This window comes from Podarcis vaucheri (genome assembly GCF_965113315.1).
Source record: "Podarcis vaucheri genome assembly, chromosome: 3".
Classification (NCBI taxonomy): Eukaryota; Metazoa; Chordata; class Lepidosauria; order Squamata; family Lacertidae; genus Podarcis; species Podarcis vaucheri.
In genome coordinates this window covers 125,588,889-125,615,710 of record NC_138761.1, presented here as the reverse complement: position 1 = coordinate 125,615,710, position 26,822 = coordinate 125,588,889, and the positions used below count along the sequence as shown (strand labels likewise).

Here is a 26,822-nt window from a genome sequence, read left to right as displayed (position 1 = left end):
CTTATGTGTATATGCAAGGCCTTCTCAATTATTCCCTTGCATGGCAGGTGGAGCCTAGCATTCCTCAACACCAGATTCTTGATGCCTACTTGAATTCTTGCCTTCATGTCCTGCTTGTGGGCTTCCCAAAGGCATCTGGAAGGCCACAGCTTGAAACAGAATGCTGGACTTGGTGGTCCTTAGATCTGATTCAGCAGAGCTACTCATCTTCTTATTCAGAAGTGGTTCTAGGGTTATGTTCTATTATGAGTCGCTCATGGTTACAACTTGTGGGAGAGATATTTAGAAATGAAAAGATACAAAAACCTGCAAAACCTGTTAACTAGTAGAAAAGGTGGGATGACTATATTCACCATAAGATGTGATCACTCTTTCAAACTGCCCACAGGACTCTCAGAACCTAGTCTTTCTCCAGTTGAAGCTGAGAACACACGTTATATATTGCTTACAATACCCACATCTGCAAACAAACAAATTTGCCTTATTTACCCATGTCAAAATAAGATCTTACTGGATTCCAATGGATTCCCCCACCCCAGTACCTCCTTTGTTATTGTGGTAAGTTTGCCTTGCTTTCTGTTCTTTTAAAGCTTCTGGGTTTTGTAGCGTTCCAAATTTCATAGTACATAACTGAGAAAATTATAGTCCTAGCTTTCAGTGACTTCCCCCAATAAATGCTCATAAGAAAAGGTGAATTTCTTCTTGACTACACAACATAATTTGGCTTACAAGCTATTTATTTAGCATGAAAGCCACCACCACCAGATTCAGCCTGGGATATGTTCATAATGTGAAGCCAATGTGAAGCCAAGGCTGCTGAAAGGCCAGACAGGACAGAAATATGGAAGGGAATGGTTATGTAATGTCTCAGCCAAAAGGATTAACATGACTGAAGGACACAGAGCTCGATTCAGCAATACTGCCTGCCCCAGGCATGTCCCTGTGACGTTGGGTTGTAAGAAAGCTTAGGCATTCTCTTCACTTTTTGCTTCCTTTCGTTCCCCTCAGAAATGATTATTTTCTCAGCAACCCAAAAAGCCTTCAGCATTCAGTTTTAACCTAAATCAGTGATGGACGCTTACAAGACCACAATCTGAGTCCTTTCTTTGACAAGACTCTTGAGTACTTCGTTGGCACATATACGGAGTCAATTCTGCAGCAACACAAATCTGGAACAGCCATAGAAACTGAGAGTGAGAGGGCTTGCCTGGATTCTGCTGATGCCACCTCGCAGAGTAAGCCTTCCACCAGGGAAAGCTAATCAAATATTACAGTCATCTTGTAAGAAAGACAACCATGTGTTTCAAACTTTAGGAAGAAACTGTGATAGAAGCCCATGCATAACCCTCTGCTTTCTCCCCAAATGGGATTTAATTGACTTTGATTGGTCTATAAATATTACACGCAATGGCATGAATAATAGAATCAAAGAGTTGATGGTTATGTCACACTTCAACTTGCTATACAAGGCACCAGAAAACCTCTTAAATCTTCTTCCCTGTGTGCATTAATGTTTTACTTTCCACAAGCATGACCAATCTGGGTCCACTTTGCAATGCACCGTTATCATATGTTTATTGCCCATGCACTCTCTCTGTCACACATGTGACATTGCAGTCCAGGTATGTTTGGGAATAGAGCCTGGAACAGCTAGAAGCAAAAATCTGTAATAGAGACCTTTGTACACTATACAGTATACTGAAGACAAAGGATCTGGATCACTTAAGAAAACAATACTGTAACATTTCCCCACACCCTAAAGGGATTTAGCAATCTCTTTAAACCACCTGCATCATGTTCCTTCCTCATCCACTGTCATCTGGCAGCAGTCATTTCATACCATCAAGCTGCAAGAAAGCAAGTGTTGCTACACCCTCAGTGGGAGATGAGCAACTTTTGGCTCCTCCTTTTCTTGAACTGCTCCTTTCCAGCTGGTCATTATAAGAACTTTGTTCACTGAGGTCTAGTGGCTGAGTGTTTCTTTTCCCCTCCCTCTCAATGCCTTCTTTTGCGTTGTATCTTAGATTATCAGCACAATGTCAGATATGTTCTTGTATTTTATCTTTGTAAGCTGCTCTGGAACCCTTTTTGAGCTGAGGTGGGGTGAAGATATTTTAAATAAATCACAATAAATATAACACTACATGCATGTGATAGGTCTGTCCTTGAGAGTACAGTTCTTCCAATAAAAGACCAAAGGAAACATTGCTCACAGGGAGAGCAGTGAAAAAATCTGGAATCCAAATGAACATATTTGGGAAGAGGGAAGCTAACCACATCTTGGGATGGTCACATGACTATCATTCTCCATGTCCCTCCCAGGGTAAGAGCTTTTTGTTGAAAGAAACAATTTATAACAATCCATGGGGACATATAACAAGTTGTCGTGTCTACTGTTAAACAATTAACTCCAGTATTCCTGCTTTCTAGACGTCTGTCAGGCACTAAAGTTGAATAAGGTTTCATCTTAATATAAAGCAATGTATACTTTCACTCTCAAGTAGTCATCAACTCACTATTATAATTTCTTTGCAATTTCAGTTGCACATAGAAGTTTCTAGGCAACCACAAGAATAATAAACATGGGTGGGTGGAGAAATGTTCATAATGGGGGGAAACTCCATTTTTACATGGTTTTCTAAAAGTATAAAAGTTTTATACAGTAAAGTATAAAAAAGATATGTGCAGTTTTAAAAAATATTTTGCCAGTCACTTTTGAACAAATTCATATTTCAATGAGTATTATTTTGGCTAATGGCCCATATTTTCACCACCATTAAAAACCATTAATGTATATATAAGACAAAATGTAACTTACAAGAAATAAGAGAGGAGCGAAGCAGAGAATTCAAATGTGTCGACAACAGCGGACGGTAGTTTTCACTTCAATTTGTTCAGTCTCCTTGGACCTAATATTGAAATATTAATTTAAAAGTAAGTATATATATTGAGGGTATTGGATGTCCTGGAGGCTTTTTCAAAAAGGCATGATGCAGTCTGCTAGATGCTGGGACTGTAATGCAGAATTTGCATCCATAGTTCATATGATATAGTGATACAGGGTAGTGGCCCTGTTGTGTGGAAAAATCTTTCTTTGGTTTTGGGAACATATTTGTTTGTGGATGTTAATCTGTGATCCTGGAGTGAATGGGTCACTCCTCAGTGGCAGAGGATGTGGAGAACTGAGAAGCAATTAATTGTGGTGTGATGAGCATGGCAGGATATGTTGGAGTAAGCATGGTGGGGGTAGGTGTGAGGGGAGTATGAATATCCTGCTGTTATTTCTGGGAGGAGAAGGTATGGCATAGTTAGTGGCAGTGATCAGAAAAATAGAACGGGACACCAGCTTCATGCCATCCCCTCTACTGATCCAAACTTGCAGGGAACTGGTGACTTGGCTACTGGGACTCCCAGGCCTCAAATATATACACCAGGTCAGACTTTCTTTACTTTAAGAAATTCTGTCTCAGTCCAGAAACTTTCTACTCCGTTATAATGAACAAGACACATCTTGAGCATCCCCCCACCCCACCCAATAAACACAAGTGTTTATTCTTAGTTAATCTCATCAGACAGGGACCAAGAGGAGACTGTTACCATTCTTACCTACCGGTACTCTATCAGCTTACTTGGTTGTTGGCAAGTGTTAATGGTCAATTCCCCTCTGTGTACATGATGAACCCCAGGTGTCCCAAGAAGAATTGGCTTTCCCCTGATTCATCAATTCATTTCTTCCTGGCCAGCCCTTTTCTTGAATCTCCAGAGAGAAAAAGAATGGGCAGGATTCATTTAAGCTGATGTGTACACAGAATGAGGTCCACTTGTGCAATGGGACTCCACCCTTGCACCCCCTAAATCTGTCTGTAGGGTTTTGGGGAACCCCTAGCACAGGTTAAGGGGGTCACGCAGGGAGAAGAGAGGGTGGCAACCTTGTTTTAGGCATGCATGCATACCCACTTTGGGCTACATTGAATTCCACACAATGAGATCTCCCCTGGTGCTTTTGTCACCCCTTTGAATGCCTTCTAGGGTACCCTGCAATGACTTGTTTGCATGGCGCCTGAAGGGACTCTACTTTCAACTTATCAAACCTAGCTTAGAATCTATATCAGGGTGAGGTTAGCTAGAAAACACTTGTTTATTTTTAAATTTCATGCTGCTTCTTGTTCTTCTACATGCTTATTTTGAAGCCTTTAATAAAAAGTTTAATGATAAACCTGGAGCTGACTGAATAAGGTTTTGTTTGCCCACAGTCTCCCTCACCCACAGTTGGCTACCTGTGCCTAAAGCTACCTGGTTAACAGAAGGAAACTGGCCCAGATCTGCTGTTCTCCACAGAAGAGGTCTGAATTCTTACACATTCAGACTAGGGTTATATAATGTGGGTGGTGGCTGCCTCTCGCTCTCAGCTTCACCTACCTCACAAGGAATATGTGTACCTTTGTCACACATGGTTGTCCAGCTAAATACATTTTAATGCAACAAGTACTGAGGCTAATGGATTTTGGAACTGTACAATCATTTCCCCTAAGCTAGTAAACAGCTGCTCATACCGTTTAAACAGAGGCACCACTGATTGTTTGACTCAACCACAAAATGTTCAGTGTTAATCTCACATCAAGAAGTAGGCAGGAATAAAGTTAAATAGATGGCAAGAAGCTGATAGTTACCCATATTTATACTAATTAATGATGGGTACTCCCCCTCCCCCCGTCCTCCAAGATATTTCCCCTTTACCCTGCACTCACAAAGCAGCTGGCAGCTGTAATTTGTGTGCAGGTATTTCTGGAATAAGTCATTTCAGAATGGAAAGCTTAATATCCCGTTATCAAATGTTCATAAATGTCACCAATATCAGAAAGTATAGATGTTTCAGGCTGTAGAAGTAGAGTCTCTAATTGAAATCATTGGAACAACTGTGAATTATGAAAACTGGTAAAATTTTGTGATGAAATAAATGTCATTCTAACAAATGGGCGGAAAAAGGGAGGCAGTTTTCACTGATTCTCCCCTCTGCTTGCAGCTCCCCTTACTGAGCACATTTTCAGGGGCTGTAGGGACAAGGAAACTGTGTGTTGCCTCACTCCTTCTCATCAGCAGAAGCATCCTGTGAATGGAACTCCACTCACAAGATGCTTCCAATGGTAGAAAGATACAATTCAAGATTAGCAAAGTCTGATGTAGATCCCTTTTTACAAAAGTAAGTCCCCCTTTTCCTAAGATGGTCATAATGAAAGAACTATCTGTAATAGCATTATTAAGGAGTGCCCGAGGAAGCCACAAGGCCCTGGTTAAAAATATCATTTAATCCAGAAACACTGATGGGTGGTTAGTATCTGAAACACTTTATTGTAGTCAGAAGATCTGGAAAAGAAGAATCATGTGCTGGATTCTCATTTGTATTTCACTAACCTTCAATCAGATGATAAGATATAGGGGAGAAACACAAATTTTCCATCCAGCTGCAACAAAAATTTCAGACATTTTCCTCCCCCTCCCCCAATGAAGCACATCTGCCAAATTTCAGACAAATGGTCAAAGGGCTCTTCATTTAATGAGTCCATTAAGAAAGGCATTGACTAATTCCTATTTGACATAATATCAAAAAACCAAGACAAAACAAAACACCCTGGTGCAATGCAAGAACAGAAAGATGAACAGACCTGAGTGCCAAGGTAAAGAGTATTCCTCCCAGGCACCCTCCAGCTGGCAGCTTGGGTGCCCTGCAGGCCCAGTGTTGCCCGGGGTGATCAGCCCCTCCCGCACCCCCTAACTACGCCACTGGTGTATGGAAGTCCTGGGCTGCCAAGACGACAAGACCTCCCCCCTCAGTCTCACTGATGTCCAAAGGAAAGCAGAGCAATACATTTGGGACCAGTTGGGTTGCAAGAGTTACTGGAACAAGGCATACAAGGCACCATCCAGGCAGCTTAGGGACTCCACTCTAGATATTAGGATTTACTCCTTAGTCTTCTCCCAAAGATATCTGACAAGGCAGTGGAGATTAAGGATCAGAGTTTTCCTTCATTTAGATGGGGTACCTTCCCTGGCTGATGAGCCCCATCTGCCCCTCATTTCCCTCTACACCACATGCAGAAACTGCCTTCTTGGCCTTTAGACCCACTTTTGGTCTCATCTACTCAATCTGCCGCAGCCTGTCTTTGTATGCAGAGAAAGTCCCTAATTCATTGAGGGTTTAAGACCCATCGGCTACCCTCACCTAGTTTAGCTGGCCGGTTCATGGGGTGTGGTTGCTGTTGCATGCTGACAGCTTCTAGGAACCACAGACGGGAGCTGAGTACAGGTTGGGGACTAAAGGTGGACAAACTACCGCAGAAGGAGCAGGACATGTCTTCCACCAGAGGTCCTACCCCTTCCCTACCACCCCATACACCTCTGCAGACCTATGGTCTGTATTTAAAATGCTAAACAGGTACCCCCAAACAAAATAAGAACAAATATAAGATCAAAGTTCCTGTTTTCCAGAAATTGGTCAATTGCCAGCCCTGGCCAGGGGTTGCACTTCTCCTGAAGAAACAGGACCGCAATTTGGGAGTGCTTTTAGATCCAGTATTGTCACTAGAGGCCCAGGTAGTCTTAGTGTCTAGAAGTGCCTTTTAGAAGATGAGACTGGTGTAACCATTACAGCCATTCCTGGACAGGGAAACCTTGGCCACAGTAGTTCATGTCCTGGTGTCTTCAAGACTCAGTTAGTGCAATGTTCTATTTTTGGAACCTTCTTAAAACATTTTTGTTCAGACAAGCCTATCCAGACATGTAGAAATAATGTGTGTTTTATCTCTTTTTAGCTACTGTTGATTTTAATAATGTTTTTAAATACCTGTTTTTAACTGTTGTCACTGATAATTTTAATGCTTTATTTAACATTTTCATAAACCACTTAGTTTTTTGTTATAATCAAGTGGTATATAAATTAGTTTTTAAAATTGACTCTAATAATAAAAATGTTAAATGCAAATGGAATGCAACAAGGAATGCTTTTGTTTTACACATACAATCAAGGATCCTTTGTCACTCTCTAAGTGCACAAATCATGCCACTTTTTTATTATTATTACTACACATCCCTTTTTTAGTTTCCAATGATCAGATTCTTTTGCTAGAATGTGCTCTCACTGTTCTCTCTCTGTGAACCTTGTGTGCCCCACTGTCACACATCATATAATCTGGCCCTGGCTAAGGAAACTGAAATGAAGAAGAAAAAGAAGAGATAGGAGGCACCAAATGAACCGTTACTCATTCCTGAGTAGTTTCTGTTTTCATAAGCAGAGAAGTGTGGTGTTCACCTCAAGATAACAGCCACAAAGGACCCATATATCCTGAAAGGATCCCCCTAATTTGAAGTAAGTAGGGTCTTTTTGGCTGAGGGCTTGTGTCTCGTAAACCTGTTAAAGCTATTAACTGGCTCCCCAGTGGTAGTACTGTGCTTACCCATCTCTCTTTCACAGGTAAGGAAATAAAACAGAAAGAAGTTAAGTGAATTCCCCAAGGCTATACAGAGAAGTGACTGGTGGATGGGGAATTTGAACACATTCATTTTAAAGCTACAATCCTGTCATGCTATCTCTCCAGGCAATGCGTGTCTCACTCTGGGGAGAAAAACATTACGCAGAAGTCATGGAAACTTGTCAAGCGAGGTTCAGCAGTTGCTATCTGGCTACACCTTGGAACATGGATCATCATCTTGAAGCCAGAGAAGCTGAATTCAGAAGGGAAGAACAGAGAATGTCTGGCCTATTTCTTATCTTTTGTGAGATACCCTTCTAAGTTCCCTTTCAAAGTCAAGAGTCAAAATAAAAAAAATTCCTTCCAGTAGCACCTTAAAGACCAACTAAGTTAGTTCTTGGTATGAGCTTTCGTGTGCATGCACACTTCAAGTGTGCATGCACACGAAAGCTCATACCAAGAACTAACTTAGTTGGTCTTTAAGGTGCTACTGGAAGGAATTTTTTTTATTTTGACTATGGCAGACCAACATGGCTACCTATCTACTACTAAAGTCAAGAGTGGAATCCAGTTCATATGTAAAAATATTGAGATAGGCAAATCATTATTGCCATATTTTTTCGTGCATAAGACGCCCCCATGTATAATTTTGGGGACTCCAAATTAAGAAAACACCCCTCAGCACTACCCGTGTATAAGACGAGCCCCTTGTGATTGATTGTGAGACTGTGGAAATGAATAAAAGCCCCCCATCTAAACAATGACTATCATCAGTGCAGGTAAGATTTCTTTTAAAAAATTTTATCATCTACAATACTGTCTTATTTATTTTATAGCACAGTACATTGGTTATTGCTTTGATTTGATGGATCAATGGTCTTGTTGGATAGTAAAATTCATGTTAAATTGCTGTTTTAGGGGTTGTTTTTAAAAGTCTGGAATGAATTAATCCATTTTGCATTACTTTCTATGGGAAAATGTGCCTTGGTTTTGGAACACTTTGGTTTTGGAACAGACTTGCAGAATGATTTAAGTTTAAGAACCAAGGTACCAGTGCAATGCTGACTTGGCAGCCCCCACCCCAAACCAACTGCTGTGCAAATCTTCCTTTACCAAAGGCTAAAGAATCATAACATTAACAAGATTATTGCACTTTGTTACAGCAATAAGAAGAAAGAGACATCATCAACACACAGTACTGCATTAGTATCCATGCATTAAGCGGCCTGGGAGCAGGTATGCGTTGTTTTCCTCTTATGTAAGAAGAAAGCATTGCCAAAGGTCATTTGGGACATTTATCAGGGCAGGGATGGAAGCAGACCCAGCTCTCCTGATTTCCAAAGTGAATACTGAAAACTATGCAACTGCAACACTTGAGAAAGCATGCCTGCCATTCTTTGTACATTGTCAAGGGCTGGGTATACACAACACCTCTAAAGCATATTCCAAGCACATTCTTTCCCTCAAAGGATTCTGGGCCTTCTAGTTTGTTAAGGATTGCTGAGGATTGTAACTCTGTGACAGGCAAACTTTAGTGGCCAGAATTCCTTGAGGGAAAGAATGTGCTTGGAATGTGTTTTAAAGCTTTAGTGTGTACACAGTCCTTGACGATATAGGAAGAATGGCAGGCAACCTTTCCCAGGGGTTGCAGTCACATATTTTCAGTATTCATTTGTGAAAGAACTCAGCACTCTGATGTGAAACTTTAAATAAATCAGTGTAGACACATCTATGTAGTTCAAGGCATTTGAGCAATAGCCTCTGCTTCTATGCAAAAAGGTCAGCGGAGAGGGGGTGAGCTAGCTCAGATACATAAGGGTAATACTTATTTGTTCAGTGCTAAAAAAGAGGGCCACGTTCATTTTTATGGAGTTGCTATCAGCATGTTTTCACCATCCTTCCCAATCTGTCACAGTCTTTCCCCTAGAGCTTCTGTATGCTCCCAAGGAATGTTAAAGTAGGGCCGGCCCTCCCATCAGGCAAGGTGAGGTGACCACCTCAGGCAGCAGGATCCACCAGGGCAGAAGATCCCAATATTGATTTTTCTTCCCCATTTGTTCCTGTTCTTCCCTTACCCCTTCTTCCCTGGCAAGGAGGAGAGACACCATTTTGGGGTCTAGCTCAGTTGCCAAAATGTCTTGAGCCAGCCCTGATTGAAAGTATTGCTGGATGGCAAGGTCGTGGAAAAACTAGCATTCTGCAGAGCTCAGCCACTATCTGCAATTCTTCATATCCACCAAAAGGGCCCACATCCTATAAGTGACCTGTCTTTCAATATAGGACAAATGCAAACGTCTCCCAATGTAGTATGTATGAGTCATTTGCCATGACACTCAAATAGTGGTCCCCCTGCCATTTTACAAGCCAAGACTCTGTGCCTTAAACGGGCAGGCAAGGATCTACCACTGCATCTCCAGTGCCAGAAACAGCTGTGCTCACTGCATTTCTGCAAGAGGAAGGTCTCCTCTGTCCACAACATAAAAATGGCTACCCTAAGCATTAGATCCAGTCGCGGACGACTCTGGGGTTGCAGCGCTCATCTCGCTTTATTGGCCGAGGGAGCCAGCGTACAGCTTCTGGGTCATGTGGCCAGCATGACTAAGCCACTTCTGGCAAACCAGAGCAGCGCATGGAAACACTGTTTACCTTCCTGCTGGAGCTATTTATCTACTTGCACTTCGTGCTTTTGAACTGCTAGGTTAGCAGGAGCAGGAACCGAGCAACGGGAGCTCACCCTTCTCATCTTCTGATCGGCAAGCCCTAGGCTCTGTGGTTTAACCCACAGCGCCACCCGCATCCCTGTATTACCCAGGTACTATATGGTTGCTGGGACGCGGGTGGCGCTGTGGGTAAAACCTCAGTGCCTAGGACTTGCTGATCGTAAGGTCGGCGGTTCGAATCCCCGCGGCGGGGTGAGCTCCCGTTGTTCAGTCCCAGCTCCTGCCCACCTAGCAGTTTGAAAGCACCCCTAAGTGCAAGTAGATAAATAGGTACCGCTTTATAGCGGGAAGGTAAACGGCGTTTCCGTGTGCTGCGCTGGTGCTGGCTCGCCAGATGCAGCTTAGTCACGCTGGCCACGTGACCCGGAAGTGTCTTCGGACAGCGCTGGCTCCTGGCCTCTTGAGCGCGATGAGCGCGCAACCCTAGAGTCGGACACGACTGGCCCGTATGGGCAGGGGTACCTTTACCTTTTATATGGTTGCTATCCCAGAGACAAAAGGTATACCTTTACAGAGCAACATCTGGGGCCAGCTATCTTCTGTTGGGAGGGCAGAGTGCGGTGCAATGTTGACCCACTACTGATTAATCCCTTCCCAAAGTAAAACTAGCTGTGGCCATAGTTTTAAACCACCTTCTTCACATTGTGCCTTGAACTATGGGCATTTCCTATGACATGCAAACGCCTCTTAGCAGACTGAGCTCCGGTGTTTCTATCTGAACATGGTGTAAACATTGGGGAGAAGAGGAGCTGTGACATCAGTGATGCTGTGGGCTCTATGCAAATGGTAACTTGCATTAAATCATATTTCAGGCACTTATTCAAACCACCATTGGGAAAAACTATTCTCCCCTCCCAGTTATTAATCACAACAAAAAGGGGTGCTTTCTTCAAGCATATGATAAAATTATGTCTTTTGTTCAATAGTAAAATCTTTGTTTAAGTTTGTATTTACAGTAGGGGTGGGCCAAACCAGTTTGGATTAACCTGGTACAGTTTCATTGGCTAAGAATGATGTCCCCATTCATCTCTACAGAGCAAAAAGAGAGAGAACTCTGGGGGTGGTGTGGGAGTGGCTGGGTACAATGGAATGGCACTATATCTTGAAGTACCCTTTGAAATGGTTTAGGGTAGTTTCACTTCTTGCTGCAAAAAATGGCCCAATTCGCCACCCCATTTCTCTGCCTTGAGCTAAAGGAAGGGGTCTTTCCAGCTTAGCTCTAACACCATTTGACCTCATGGTTCTACTGAATTTGTCTCTTGACAAAAAATGCTGTAGATTCAGTTGACCTTTTTGACTGTTGCAAAAGAAAAGATGTAGCAAAATACAGTGGAGTAAGCTGCATTCTTGGCCGAAAAGTTGGGATTTTGCATGCACAAAAAGACAGATCAGGCAGAAATACAACTGAAAACCTGTTCCTTCATGACAAAGCTGTCATGACAGAAAAAGCTTTGAAAAGTGAAATCTTCTACAAAGAACCAGATCCACTGTACTGAATGAACAAGAACATCCTGTTTGTGCTATTTTAATTACATTAATGTTATTCAATTAGGATTATAAAATGCCCAGGGTCTGTCATAAGACAGAACACCCTGGTTTCACTATAATGTAAAACAGAGCGGCACCAGAAAATGTCAGAGAAGAGCTCTATCAATGGATGATCAGTTCAGGAAAGGGCACTCTGAGGATCACAGAAGATGCTCCCAGCCAACCGTCTCACATATCTGCCACCATTCATAATAAGTTCTCGCTCAACAATATTTGCTCAGAAGACAAATACTTTCCTTTACTAGCTCCAGTCCCCAGCCAACCAGGAGGCAAGAACAGGCAACTATTCTGGCAAAAGTGTCTTTGCTGCCTTTTCCTGCCTTTCTCAGCTTGTGCCTCTGAAGTGAACATTAGCACATTTGGCCAAGTGCAACTTTTCCATCACTCTAGCACTACTTGACATACTGCATTTTCTCCCTACCCCATACATATGAAAAAGAAGAAGTCCTTCTTTAGCTCAGCTGTTAGCAATACTTAAAGGTAAAGGGTCCATTAGGTCCAGTCGTGGCCAACTCTGGGGTTGCGGCGCTCATCTCACTTTATTGGCTGAGGGAGCCGGAGTACAGCTTCCGGGTCATGTGGCCAACATGACTAAGCCGCTTCTGGCGAACCAGAGCAGCGCACGGAAAGACACCATTTACCTTCCCGTCGGAGCGGTACCTATTTATCTACTTGCACTTTGATGTGCTTTCAAACTGCTAGGTTGGCAGGAGCAGGGACCGAGCAACAGGAGCTCACCCCATTGCGGGGATTCGAGCCGCCAACCTTCTGATCGGCAAGTCCTAGGCTCTGTGGTTTAACCCACAGCGCCACCTGCGTCCCTTTGAGCAATACTTAGGAGGCTTAAATCTAGTGCGCACATCATATGTGATGTCAGGTGTGGCGCAGGCAGAGATAGATTTGTGGCTCACACAGCTGATCCCTGCAGAAAGCAGGACTGAGCTCTCTGTGCATCAGCTGATGTGTGGGGAGTTCAGTCTTGTTTGGTCACTTCCAGCCCCATGGGGCAACTCTGACAGGTCTCAACCCAACTGTCAAAGTTGGCCTGCAGGGTGGAGGGGAGATAAATATCTGGTTAAAGATAAAGAATCCCCACTGCTGACCTAACCGGTATAGCCACAGAATGATTCTCTGATGCAATGCAGTACCATGAGGGTTCCTACAGATGACCACAGTGGCAGGACAGAAATGTAGGGAAGGCGGTCATTCCTCAGATCAAGTTATTTATGGTTTTATAAACTAGTGGCAAAATATTAAATGTGGCCCAGTAGCATAATGGGCAGTACTGTCGGAAAACAGAAGTAGCTAGAAGTCATGCTACCTCCTTCTGCACTTGCCTGCTGCTTTCTTGGACCAACCATAAAGGGGAGCTCCACATAAAATGCAATAATCCAGTCTTGAGGCCACCAGTGCATCATCCACTGTAGCTAAAATATCCCTATCCAAAAATGGTTGGACTTGGCACATGGCTGGAAGCTGGTAAAAAGCATTCCTAGTCATTTGAACCTCCATGACAATGATGGATCAAAGAAACCTCCCAGACTACAAACATGCTCCTGCAGACGGAAGGTAGCTTCATCCAGAACAGGAAACTGACATATTTCTCATATAGCATAACCAATCATCCACAGGCCTCTGTCTTGCCAGAATTGTATTACATCTGACCACCATAGTGAACAGAATGCTTCTTTTTGCATGCAGATTTCTCAGAGGGAACTGAAGCAGGCCGAACAAGCCTCCACTTTCTGAACTCCCAGATCCAGTACAGGTACTAATTTGTTTAGCCATTTGTCCAATAAACATCATGCCAATCTTCCATCCATCTTTTGACTTTCTCCCAGTCTTAAAATATCTCCTGTAAGCGGTGTTTATTATAGTAGCAATGGCAGGAACAGCAGCTTTAAAAAACAACAACAAACTATTCTGCATTTAAACATTAAAGGTGTGGTATGCATTTGTAGTGCTGCAGTAAATGCAGAGATGGAGAACTGGAGGCAGAATGGGGAGGAGGAGGAAGTGTGTCAGGACCAAAATTTCCTGCATTTTGAGGCTGGACTGTACTGAGGTTGGAATCTGTCTGTCTGGGGAGACAATGGAGGAGTGTACTTTTTTGGGGTTGGGTCAAGCTGTTGGATGATTTTAGTGAGTGCTGTAGAGAGCAATGTGGGAGAGACCTGTTTTGTTGCAGCTGGGACAGATGAAGGCGTCCCACTGGGACTATGATGTTTCTTCTCTCCTACCAGGGGTCATTTCTCCTGTGGTCACTGCTATGGATGCACAATTTGATTGCCTATCTCCAGGTATTGTGGTCAGTGCTGGATTTATGTATAAGCTAAATAAGCTATAGATTAGGGCCCCAATCTCTTGGGGTCCCCCCAAAAAATTAAAGGAAAAAACAACTGGATGTACATTTCCAAAATATAAGATAAAAAACAAATAAAATAAAGCCTATATGCAGCAACATTGTTTTGTGTTGTGTAGGCTCCTATGATGTACATATTTTGTTATGTGCAAATGGCTTTAGAGATCCATTAAGTCCATAAATTACCATATAGCATATATTCAACACAAAAAACAGTGACAAATTGTTGTTGACAAAGGACAGCTGGACATATATTAAGCCCCATTACCTTCAGTAGCTTAAAGGTAAAGGTAAAGGTACCTCTGCCTGTACGGGCCAGTGGTGACCGACTCTGGGGTTGCGCGCCCATCTCGCTTAAGAGGCCGGGGGCCAGCGCTGTCCGCAGACACTTCCGGGTCATGTGGCCAGCGTGACGAAGCTGCTCTGGCGAGCCAGCACCAGCACACGGAAACGCCGTTTACCTTCCCGCTATAAAGCGGTACCTATTTATCTACTTGCACTTAGGGGTGCTTTCGAACTGCTAGGTGGGCAGGAGCTGGGACCGAATGACGGGAGCTCACCCCGCCGCGGGGATTCGAACCACCGAACATACGATCGGCAAGTCCTAGGCTCTGAGGTTTTACCCACAGCGCCACCCGCGTCCCATTTTCAGTAGCTTAGGGTTTCATTAAACCCGAATTTGGCCCTGATTGTGGTTGTCTGCAAGTGCCCGGAGACATAGCATGGTTGATGTTACCAGCCTTCTTGTCACATTTGCAGATATCTCTGTAATGCAGAGTTGGTCTGCCAATTGGCCTGGTACTGGAAACACATCCTTGGGACATCTTCCACTCTGTGGACATGACCATGCCAGCATATACGTCGCTGAGACAGGAATGTGAACATGCTGGGAATGTGAGCCCATATTTGTTTGGAATTCTGTCTTGTCATTTGATACCCCAAATCCTCCTGACATGGCTCATGTGGAAGGCATTGAGACATCACTCCAAATAGGTTGTAAGTTGCCCACGACTCACTTCTATAAAGCAGCATGCTCAAGACGCAAGCCTGGTAAACTTTTATCGTGGTATTGGACATTAGCATCACGTTCTCCCATACACTTTTGGAAAGGTGAGCCACTGCAATAGCTGCCTTGCCAGCTCAACGTTGATGGAGAGATTGCTGGTTATGGTGGAACGTAGGTAGACAAAACTGTCAACACCTCAAGTGTGTGATCACCAATGCTGATGTGTGGAATCCTGGCAATGTCCTGACCTAAGATATTGGTCTTCATCAGGCTATGGGTAAGGCTGAACTCCCTGCAGGGTTGGGCAAAATGGCCGATGAGTCTCTGTAGAGATTCATTGGAGTGTGCTGTCAAGTCTGCGTCATCTTTGAACATCTCTCAGATAAGGATCAACCACATTTAACTTTCTCCCTTTCCCTGTAACATCTGATAGTCTAGACCTGATTTCCCCCCAACATTATTCTTCCTATGCTAGTGGCAGCCAATCACATAATCACAGAATTAGAATGGGCTTCAAAAGTCATCTAGTCAAACCCCTCCCAGTGCAGGAAATCTACCGTTCCAGCATCCCTGACAGGCAGTCATCCGACAGCTGCTTAAAATATTGCAAATGATAAAGAGCCCACCACTTCCTGATCCTGTCCGTTTCACAAGCATACTGCCAGAAAGAAGTTTGGTCTGAATCTTTCTTCCCTTGCCTTGCAGGAGAAGACTGAGGCATAATGTGGGGTAAGAAATTAGACCCTACATGGAGAAGGCACATAACGGCACTAGTCAAGATTAGAGGGAGACCCTCACATTGCATACTGCCTAATATGGTCAGTAAAGAGTATGAAAATTGCATCTCTCTTAAAATAAGCAGAGAATTACAATACAGTACCATTTTTCCTAGGGGTGGGTTATCCTGTTATTTAATCCCATCTCAGCTGGTGGGTTCATCTGTATTGTGAAGAAATGTGCCGGAGAAAACAATTTAAAGTCAGTAAGAAGAGAGACTAAGGATGGCAAGACAGACGTAAGTAATCAAATTAAGAATATTATAGAATTTCAATTTTGGGGGGAAAGGCACAACAGACATTTCTGCCCTTGTGAGAAATAAGCTATGGCTTGCTGAGAAAGAAGAGGACCTTTTTAAAGCAGAGAAGTGGAAGTAGCAGGAGGAAACATCTTCAACTATGTCTGAATGAGAATGCAGAACAGAAACTAAAAATGCAATCAGGCTAGATTCTAAAAGAAAGCCAAACAGGTGCACAATACTAAAGTGTTTTAGGAGCTTCCAAGCACTTTTCACTGTTTCCTGCTTGGCAGGGGGTTGGACTCGATGGCCCTTGTGGTCTCTTCCAACTCTATGATTCTATGATTCACTCAGGCCCAGCTCATTTCTCAGCAATCTATCGAACAACCTAGAATGTAGGTTTTCCACTTACTGTTAGGGCCACTTTGTGAATTCTCCATCAAAGTAAGATTTGAACTAGCAACTAGCTGGCCTCATACAATAATGCAACACTCAGCACATTTACTCAGAACAAAGTCCCATTGACACAATGACACCTGTTTGGAAACCAGGGGAGGGGGCTGCAGGGGGGTACATTGTACTCCTGTCCAGGGTCAAAAGGGGGATCTGGGAGGGAAATTGTTTGGCATATTTTTTTAGTTGCTGCTTCGTTAAGTGTTTTATAGATTGTAATTGTTTCATTGATGATTTGTTAATTGTTTTATGATTTATGCTGTATGTTCTACTATGTTCTACTATGTTCTATTATGTTCTTGTTATTTATTGTTTGTAAGCTGCTTTGAGATTCATTTGAATAAAAAGCAGCATAGAAATATAATAAATCAAATCAAATATCAAGTTAAAGCCATTAGATCTAGTAAACTTGTGACCTGTTTCCAAATGTTTGTGTTAATAGTATTAAGTATACTAGTGACAATTTCAGCAACAGTAGCTTCTGGAGAGAGGTTGTTTAGCAAATTTTAGCTAATTAATAATTATCTACAATGTCTCAGAAATGTCTTGTGGATTTGGCTAGGCTAAGTGTTGAATCAAACACTGCCAAAGCAATTGATTTTCATGCTGTAGTTTGAATTTTTCCGGAAAAAAGGCCAGAAAAGGTCTTTTTTAAAAAAGCAAATAGTAAGTTCATCTTTTTTCTTTCTTTTTTTACTAATGCTTATGTCTTCTGATGATCTGATCTGCACTGCAATATAAAAGGATGTTTCAATCTGAATTATTTTCCCTCATCAGTACATAAACAAAGGTGTGTGAATTGAATGTGCTTTCTTATCTCTGACCCTCTTTTATTTATATTTATGTATATTTTTGTGGAGGAAGTTTGAGAGCACAAGGCCTCAAAGGCAGAAAACTGACAGAGGGAGCCCCTCCAGCCCCCCAGGCCCTTTCCAACCTCACAGGCCACAGGAATGATGGTGGGAAGTCAGCGCCACCAACGTTTCCCTGCATTTATACATGGGGAGCAGAACAACCTGAACAGGCTTTAGCTGTGGGAAGGGAATAAAACACGAGGAAGCCATCAATCCCAAGGCTCCTGAAAGCCTCTTGGGCCCAGGGGGCGAAGTCGGAAAGGTGGAGTTTCAAGCCCTGCCACAAAATGGCTGCCAGTCCCCCTTCCCTCCTCTGGGATGCTTCAGGATTCTCCCTTCTCACACCCACACCCACACACCCCTGTCCCCTCTCACAGCAGCTCCATTCCCTGACCCTCTCCCAGCCCCATGGCTGCTGGATTTCTGCCCCCTTACCTCTCTGGCCCTCTTCCACACAGCGCAAGCCTCTTCCCTTCCCCCACCTCCAGGGGCCTCCTCCTTCTCCAGGGCCCAGAGCTGCTGCCAAGGCAAGGAGGCCCTGGGGCCAAAGTCTGGGGCCCCCACAGCCCGGGGGCCCTCCAAACGGCCACCCAGAGAACAGCAGACCGTGGGGGCCCTGGCAAACAGGCCCTGCAATGGCACCACGGGCTGGATTTTCCAGCTTTCAAATTCCAAAATTGAGAGGTGCTAAAAAATTGTACCATGACGTGGAAATGCAAAATACATTTGGGTCAAATTAATATATTTTAGTTTTGCTTGGTGAGTAAAATTTGTGCGAAATGGCACAGAAATCATTTAAAAAAATGCCAAGTACTTGCAGTTGTATACTTAATTCTTATGCATTACCTGACATTTTCAGAAGGTAAAATTCAAATTCTTTCCCAAAAGCACTTTATGTGCTTCTGCATCAAACATAGACTGGCCAAGCTAAATGTTGTCCAATCACAAAAGTAACTGCAGATTTGAAATTCTCACACTCAAAAACTTGGGGATACATAACCTCTCAACTACGTAACAAGGGGGATGGGGGATGATATATATATGGCAGTTGACATAAAAAGGTTACATCACACTGTGTCAAAATGATATTTCTTTTAAAAACAGCAAACTGCTCTTGCACGCTGGCTTAGATGTTTAGAGTGCAACAGATCAGACACAGGCCATCAACCTGTTAAAGGAGTAACCTTATATGTACAGTGGTACCTCGGGTTACATACGCTTCAGGTTACACACGCTTCAGGTTACAGACTCCGCTAACCCAGAAATAGTGCTTCAGGTTAAGAACTTTGCTTCAGGATAAGAACAGAAATTGTGCTCCGGCGGCGCGGCAGCAGCGGGAGGCCCCATTAGCTAAAGTGGTGCTTCAGGTTAAGAGCAGTTTCAGGTTAAGTACAGATCTCTGGGACGAAATAAGTACTTAACCCGAGGTACCACTGTACATCCAGTGCTGTGCAATCTCAATACATGCCACTCCTAATAGCATCACCACCATTTCCCTATAAGGCACAGATAGATTCAAGCCCCAGATCAGGGAGCAAGGCTGACCAGTAATATCTGTATTATCTGTAGCAAAGATCTGCTTCCAGAACTGTTTTAACAAAAATACAGCCCTGCATCTAGGGAACCTCTGTCCCCACGCCATCATTTGGGGCTGATACAGTTGACTGGACAGCCATTCCCAAAGCTTAGCTGGATTCTATGGCATATTTGAATCTTCCATCAATAGGTGTCCCTTCCTGGCAGGCAAATAAATTTCCAAAGGGAAATTGATGGGATAAGACAATGTCATTTTAATATCCAGGATTTTCCTTTGAGCGTACTTCTTACTACACCTCTGCTTGCAATAGCACATTTTAAAAGCTGGAGATCTGTGTATATTTGTTTTAATCAACAGGGCTTCAAAATCTAATACACAGAAGAGATGTTATGTGCAAATTACAATTGTATTCAGAGTCTTGAGGACCACTTCAGAGAAGAGATGGCAACCTGATCAACCTTGGCTGATGGAGAAGGGGGTGGGCAAGGCACTGCAAAGAGAAGGATCTTCTACTGGAATGAGATTATAACCATATCCTTTTTAGTGTGTTTTACCTCCATTGTGAAATTTTACCCTTTTCAGCAAACAAAAGCTTTTTCAGCAGTGCAGTATTATGTAACTTGTAAAGGAGCAGCACAATTAGTGATGAGAGATGTTAGACATATGAGAAAGCAGATCTTGAAAAAAGCAGAGCCTCCAGCCAGCACAAGCTAGAAGTGTCATTCTTTATGAATCCCCTTAGAGTCAATCTAGTGTGAAAGCTGCTTGGCAGATTTCTCCATTGCCAGCCAAGCTCTGTCCCCAAAGATGGGAGGATATGGTATTATATATAATGTGTGTGTGTGTGTGTTGCTATATATATATATCGAGAGAGAGAGAGAGAGAGAGCGCTAATGCATTCAGAATAATAACCAACACTTTTTATTGTTTATTAATCATATTTCTATCAGTCTGCTATTGGTCTTGTCTGCTCAGTCCACTGCACCCTGTCCTTGCATGCAGGGGAAGTCCCTCACCACCAAGGCTTTGAGACCCATCGGCTACTCTGACCAGGTTTAGACAGCTACTTGAAGCCGTTCCTTGGGGCTTTGCTGCTGTCGCATTCTGACAGTTTCTAGGAGCCATAGGTGAGTGCTGAGGGCAGGGTGGGGACCGACCAAGGTGGACAAACTACCACAGAAGGAGCAGGACGTGTCCCTCACCAGAGGTTCTACCCTTCCCCTAACACCCCATGCATCTTGCTCTGCTTTCCTTTGGACCACATCAGTGAGGCCGAGAGGGGGGTCTTGTCGTCTGGGCAGCCCAGGACCTCCAGACAGACTGGCCAGGCTTCACCCTGGGGAGGTCACTTTGGTTCTGCTAATGCAGCCGTTTGGCTTCACTTCCAGAGGCGCACACCATTGTCTCTTGAGACAGATGGATGCCAATTATATCAGTCCTCCAAAGAGCTCGAGGTAGAGCTAGTGGGTTCCCCCCACCGTTTAATCCAAATAACCCTGTGAAATAAGGTAGAGATAGTAACTGGCTGTGATGGAGCCAGTTTGTCAGCCTCTCTGGTGGGTGGGTAAGCTGCACCCTCCAGATAGTGGACCAACTCTCTTCAGCCCCGACCAATATAGTCAGAGGTTAGCCGGGCTATTTTTCTAGAAAAATAGGTGCTGGAACTCACCATGAATGCCTTCCTTGTTCTCTTATAATGTCCATGGCACCCACCTGACAGGTGCTGGAACTGTGTTCTGGCTAAAAAAGCCCTGGTGGTCAGGGATTAGTGAAGTTGTAGTCTAATAAAATAAAATAAGCAACATCTGTTTTATGAAGTGTTATAAGAATTCAAATAATGACGTAGAGCAGAATAAGATGTTAGCAAGCTTATAAGTGAGCTCCACTCCCACAGTCTCTTATCAACCCCGACGGTGGGGAGAATGGATAGAAAACTGCTTTTCTCTCTCTGCCCCCACCCTGACCATACCACTAGAATTTAGGGTTCCCAAATGAAATTGGTTGGGAGTGAATGCAAGACAGACAAAATGAAGTGCTCTGTTTTAATTAGAGAAATTTAAGGAGAAGTCTACCCTTGACTCCTTTTCATGACAGCCAACTGGAACCAACCATGTCCAGGAAACAGGTCACTGAACACCAGTTAGTGGGGAGCTGGTCTTGCTTGTGGGCTACCCAGTAGCATCCAAATGGTTAGAGCATGGTGTTTCCTGCTTGGCAGGGGGTTGGACTCGATGGCCCTTGTGGTCTCTTCCAACTCTATGATTCTATGATTCTAGAGGGGGAAACTGGACTAGATGGACCTAGGCAGGGTTCTTATCACAGGTGCCAACTCTCTGCGGCCCTGGGTGCCCGAGCACCCACCAAATTCCCCATGAAGGGGCTGGGCACCCATCACCCAGGGCACCCATGGTCAGGGGGCAAGCTGGCACTCCTGGTTCTTATGTTCTTAAAGGTAAAGCGACCCCTGACCATTAGGTCCAGTCATGACCGACTCCTGGGTTGCGGCGGCCATCTTGCTTTATTGGCTGAGGGAGTCAGCGTACAGCATCTGGGTCATGTGGCCCGCATGACTAAGCCGCTTCTGGCGAACCAGAGCAGCGCACGGAAATGCCGTTTACCTTCCCGCCATTTATCTACTTGCACTTTGATGTGCTTTCGAACTGCTAGGTTGGCAGGAGCAGGGACCGAGCAACGGGAGCTCACCCTGTCATGGGGATTCGAACCACCGACCTTCTGATTGGCAAGTCCTAGGCTCTCCTATGCAAAAAAAAGGACCATTTAGGCATACTGATTTTGAATATGGCAGAGGGATAAAAAGATAGCTCATCTCTGTCACTTGAAGTGATTCTATGCAGCCTGAGTAGGGAGCGGTAATGGCAATGAAGAATGTTTTCCACAAAACTAGCCAGCTTTCCCCTTCTCAATATTGTTTCAGCTTGAACTACTCCCTGTTCGTTGTTTTTACATCCATCTTTGAGAAACAGAGAGCTTGTTGAAACACCCAAGTCCACGGTTTCAAAAGGTGACAATCGCAGGAGAAACTTTGTGAAGAATGCTTTAGGGAAGCCTCAGTCAGGAGCCACCAGACATAATGAGTAGCCTGTCAGATCCTCTAGTCCAGCAACACTTCCAGCTGTGGCCAGCCAAATGCCTCCCAGAGCTCACACGCAGAGCACGAAGATGATAGATAGTCCCTGTTTGCCCTGACATCTTTTATTTAGAAACTTATGGCCTCTGCAGGAAAACGTCAGTGATATACACACCCTAAATACTGCATTTCTCCTTAATGTCTGTTGAAGTCAGTTGTTTAGAGTTCCTGTCATGTTTTCTCTCCTCTTGGCATTGCAGAACCATCTCAGAACCATCCACACGACTTCTTCATTATAAAGCTTGTGAAAGTGAATTAGTTCCATCAGCTGCTGGGAAGGATCCCTGAGCCACCCCAGAATCTTTCTGTTTCTCCCATGAAACTATATCCTTAAAAGGCTCTCATTAGAAATGACTGCAACTCCCCTCAACTAAATTAAGCTACTCTTTCTAAATATTTAAAACATGCTAACACAAAAATGCCTGGAAGTGGTTGGGGCAGGCAGGAGGGGAAGCAGAGGAAAGTTCCAGAAATAAACAAGTGTGAACTGGGGGAAATGCATTAGATCCATCAGTCAAAATGCTTTAATGTTTCCTGTTAGCAATCCAAGAGGCATTTAGGATTTATTTTTTATTCAAGTAATAAAAAACCCCTCACCGTCTAAACTGCTTATTAAAGGGAAGCAGTGATAATTGTCTACCAGTACTTTTAATATATGCTTTCAAAAATCCAGAGTTTTAAAGCAACTACATTCCACTTACAGATAAAACTTTATGCTTCAAAAAATAGGAAATAAAATGCATTAGGCAAATGGACAGAAAACAGAAAGTCATCTTCCATGCAGAACAGAACATCCTAGAAGACTAAAAGAGCAGACAGTGAGTTGTATCCAACTCAATTCTACTCAGAGTAGACACAGTGAAATGAATGGACTTAAGTTAGTTGCCTTCTCTGAGTATGACTAACATTCTTTACATTATTATTAGCCCCAAAACCCAAACTCACAGCTGGAAAATTATTCCTGTCATTGTGTTATGCCTGTGAAATCCATTGATAACAAAAGATGGTGCAGATGTTCCCAGGGCCAAAATCAGCCACAGAACAGATGAAGATGTTCCAGAGCCATTTCCATGCCTACCATTGAGGACAAGAAGAGGCAAGGTAGCAGTCAACAAAGTGCCATGTTGGGTGAATAAACTATGGGATGATTTTAGTTGCGGAAAGGTTGATATATTCAAGGAAGAACAAAGCTGAAGATTACAAAGGTTTTGGCTGAAATTTCTAAGCTTCAGACAAACAAATGGGACGGGGGGGGGGGGAGAGAAGAATAGAGCCCATAATATTTTAATACACAAACTTTGTAGTAAAATAAGAGGGTTTCTTCCCCAACCCCTTGCGTTCAACTTTATCTGTATAAATCAGAAGTAAATGATACTGTTCAATACAGCTGTCAATGGAAGCAGATTAAAAACAAAGCAGATTATTTTGAACTGCCACAAAAAGCTGGTAGGAGAGAGAAACAAAGGTTACAATCCTGAACACAGTTAAGCTGTTTACAGGATGAAAGCAGCCTAACTGCATGAACTGCTCAGAAAAACAGTTTAAACTGTGAAGGTATTCTGTGTTAGTGTTTGGCAAAAACTAGATGCTTATACATATTACACGACATTTAACTTTGTCCAGAAACCCATCTAATTAATATGTGCATGTCAACTCACTGTAGTGCACAGTTTCTTTAAGAGGAACTGTAATTTTCTGTAAAGCTAAATTACAGTGTTTATAGCTTTGATTACAGCCTTCATTGAGCCTTAGCGCACCACCAGAAGGTAACATATCAACTGCAGTAAACAAGCAATTTTGGAGGTGGCGTACCTGGCATATTGTATTTTCTTGTGTTATCACAATTACTAACTTTCTGGAAAGAGGTGCTGCCTCCACTATTCAGCTATGAACAATGACCAGTGAGTACTCTCCAGAAGGAAACTGGTCTGAATGCTTAACGGACAGTGTGATGGTGCAGAAATCTAGTTACAGTGCCTGTCTGACCTATGCAGAAGAGAGGTCTTCACTTGAACTGTAAGGAACCAGACTGTTGGCACTTTTGCATTTCCCTTTCTGCTTTGCAGATGGGGATTTTGGTGATAAGCTGGTATTCAGGCTTGAAACTTAAAATTGTGTGCTGAACAGACATAACAAATGTCATTGATATATATCAGTATTTAATTGAGTTTTTACATTAAAAACAAAGCAAACTTACAAACAGAATGCCAAAATGGTTACTTTAAACCAAAGGCCTCAGGTTGCTAAGCCAGTTACGCCCCACGCCCTCTGCACGAATATGATGCCTTGTGAGACCAAACCCACAGTCCTGTGTCTAGTTCTGGGCACCACAATTTAAGAAGGATGTTGACAAGCTGGAAACGTGCAGAAGAGGGCAACCAAGATGATCAAGGGTCTGGAAACAAAGCCTTATGAGGAACAGTTGAGGGAGTCAAGTATGTTTAGTCTGGAAAAGTCGAGACGGAGAGAATATGATGAAGATGATGATTTATTTTATTATTTATTAAATTTGTATACCGACCTATACCTGCAGGTCTCAGGGCAGTCCATAGGATAAAATCAAAAAAGAAAACCACAAACTAATTAATCAAAATGAAAACAACCTAATCATCCCCCCCCATGTTTTAAAAGGGCATAGGATGTCAATCAACCAAATGTCTGGTTGACTGATAGTACTCACCCCACCCATCTGACTGGGTTCCCCCAGCCACCATCTTCAAATATAGCTATTTTCAAATATCTCAAGGGCTGTCACATGGAAGCTGGAGCAAGCTTGCCTTCTCCTGCTCTGGAGGCTAGGACTCAAACCAAGGGCTTCAAGCTACAAGAAAGGAGATTCCAGCTAAACTTCAGGGAGAACTTTCTGACAGTAAGAGCTGTTCAGCCAGTGGAACGGTCTCCCTTGGAAGGTGGTGGACTCTCCTTCCTTGTGGGTTTTTTTTAAAAAATGTATTTTTATTAAAGATTTTCTTGGTTTACAAAAGTATGTGCAATCTCTCTCTCTCTTTCCCTCAAGTAACATTTTTTACAGATCAGTTTCATTTGTTGAGACATTAGGAAGAAAAGGGGGAAAGAGGAAAGGTGAGTGGGGGTGGGGTGGGGTGGCCATGTTTCTATTATGCTTAATATATGTGGGGTTTTGTGTCAGTGTCGCTTGCGCAGGTTCCCTGCTAGTCACTTGTGTTCCTTGGGTGGTGAGAGAGGTTGGGGTTGGCCGAGGCTGTGGTTGTTCCTTGCAGGTTTTTAAGCAGAGGCGGGATGACCATCTGTCATTGATGTTTTAGTTGAGATTCCTGCCTTGCAGGGGGTTGGACTAGATGACCCACAGGGTTCCCTCCAACTCTGTGATTCTCTGACTTACAGAAATATTTTTCAGTTACTTCAGGATATCATCCATTTTCTTCTAAAATGATTCTGACTTTCCTGCCTCAGCAAACCTCTGGTAAACTATTTAATATGGTTTTGTAGTGTGTAAAATACTCCTTCCTGACATCTGCCTTGAGTTTCTTTGCGGCTTTCATTTACACCACACTGCTCCATCCACTGAAGAATTTGACATGATGTAGCTTATTTAAACTGCATCCTTCAATTCAAAAAACAGTTCTTGTCCAAAGTATATTTGAGCATTCAATATAATTCTGTGATCAAAGGTCACAAGTGCCTCAGCAGTTAGACAATGGTTTTAGTGTTCTTGACTTGTTAGGCAAGATCACATATCATTAACCATTAATATTACAAAAATGTGGCAGCAGAAACAAAACATCATTGCATGATAGGAGGCCAGACGTCGTTGTGGTGCTGAAGGGAGAAGTAAAATGAGATGGGGAAGGTGCCTTCAGATACTTGGCCCGCAAGGACATCTGCTGCCATGCCACCCATGTGCATATCCCACTGCACTTGTCCTATGACGAAGCAGCATGTGCTTTCTAGGGATGTGATTAAGAGGTGGAATGTGTGCTGCTTGGTTCCTTATATTCTGTCCGATGTGCATGCTGTGCTCTAAGAGGGAGGGAGGACCTTAAATCTTGTCCAGTTTGTGCAAATTAAGGAAACCCACACCATTTATTATGTTGCATTGTTTATTTTGCTGGTTATGAGGAAGACCAAGGAGCAATGCCTGAAAACTCAGTTGCTATAAATTCTACTCATCAAGTCATTTAATTCCTGGGATTCCACAAGGCATTGCCCCATTTCCTGGCCCAATTCAGCCCATCACTTAAATCAAAGGTGTAGGACCTCATGCCTGGGGCATTAATCCAAACTTCTCTATCTTGTCTACAATGCCTCTTGCTTGCCTGGAGGTGTGAGTGTGTGTGGTTAGAAAGTGCTGACTTTTGCATGGCTGGACTGAGGTCATAAAAGATAAGAGTCACATCTTTCAACCCACCTTACTTTTTGCTTCTGGACCCACCTACTATTGCCAGGCGGCTCCAGTAAGGTTGCTCCCGGTGGATTCCAGCCCTCAGGTTTCATAAAGATTCCTCACCCATGATATAAACCAGGGTTTAAACCAGGGGCAGGCAATCTAAGGCCCGGGGGCTGGATCCTGCCCAATCGCCTTCTCAATCCGGCCCACAGATGGTCCATGAATCAGCGTGTTTTTACATGAGTAGAATGTGTGCTTTTATTTAAAATGCATCTCTGAGGTATTTGTGGGGCATAGGAATTCGTTCATTCCCCCCCCCCAAAATATAATCCGGCCCACCACATGGT

At 43.4% G+C, this 26,822-nt stretch overlaps 1 protein-coding gene and 1 long non-coding RNA gene across 3 annotated transcripts in view; one reads left to right on the top strand and one right to left on the bottom strand.

Annotated features, from left to right (window-relative positions):
- The window catches only part of LOC309528851, a 29,739-nt gene extending 21,932 nt beyond the window's left edge, over positions 1-7,807 (top strand). Inside the window, exons 5-6 of the long non-coding RNA XR_014217918.1 lie at positions 7,202-7,363; positions 7,469-7,807. This is a non-coding gene — a long non-coding RNA (uncharacterized lncRNA). The remainder of the gene's footprint in view (positions 1-7,201; positions 7,364-7,468) is intronic.
- Positions 1-18,375, bottom strand: part of B3GNT2 (UDP-GlcNAc:betaGal beta-1,3-N-acetylglucosaminyltransferase 2) — a 50,855-nt gene extending 32,480 nt beyond the window's left edge. Inside the window, exons 1-2 of one of the 2 annotated variants that reach the window (XM_082216468.1) lie at positions 18,271-18,375; positions 2,819-2,909 (exon numbers count right to left, since the gene is read on the bottom strand). The gene's annotated coding sequence lies outside the window, so the exon portion shown is untranslated. Of the gene's footprint in view, positions 1-2,818; positions 2,910-17,859; positions 17,890-18,270 lie in introns of those variants that run through there. The other variant, XM_082216467.1, reaches the window with a different exon arrangement.
- Between the last annotated feature and the right edge of the window lie 8,447 nt (positions 18,376-26,822).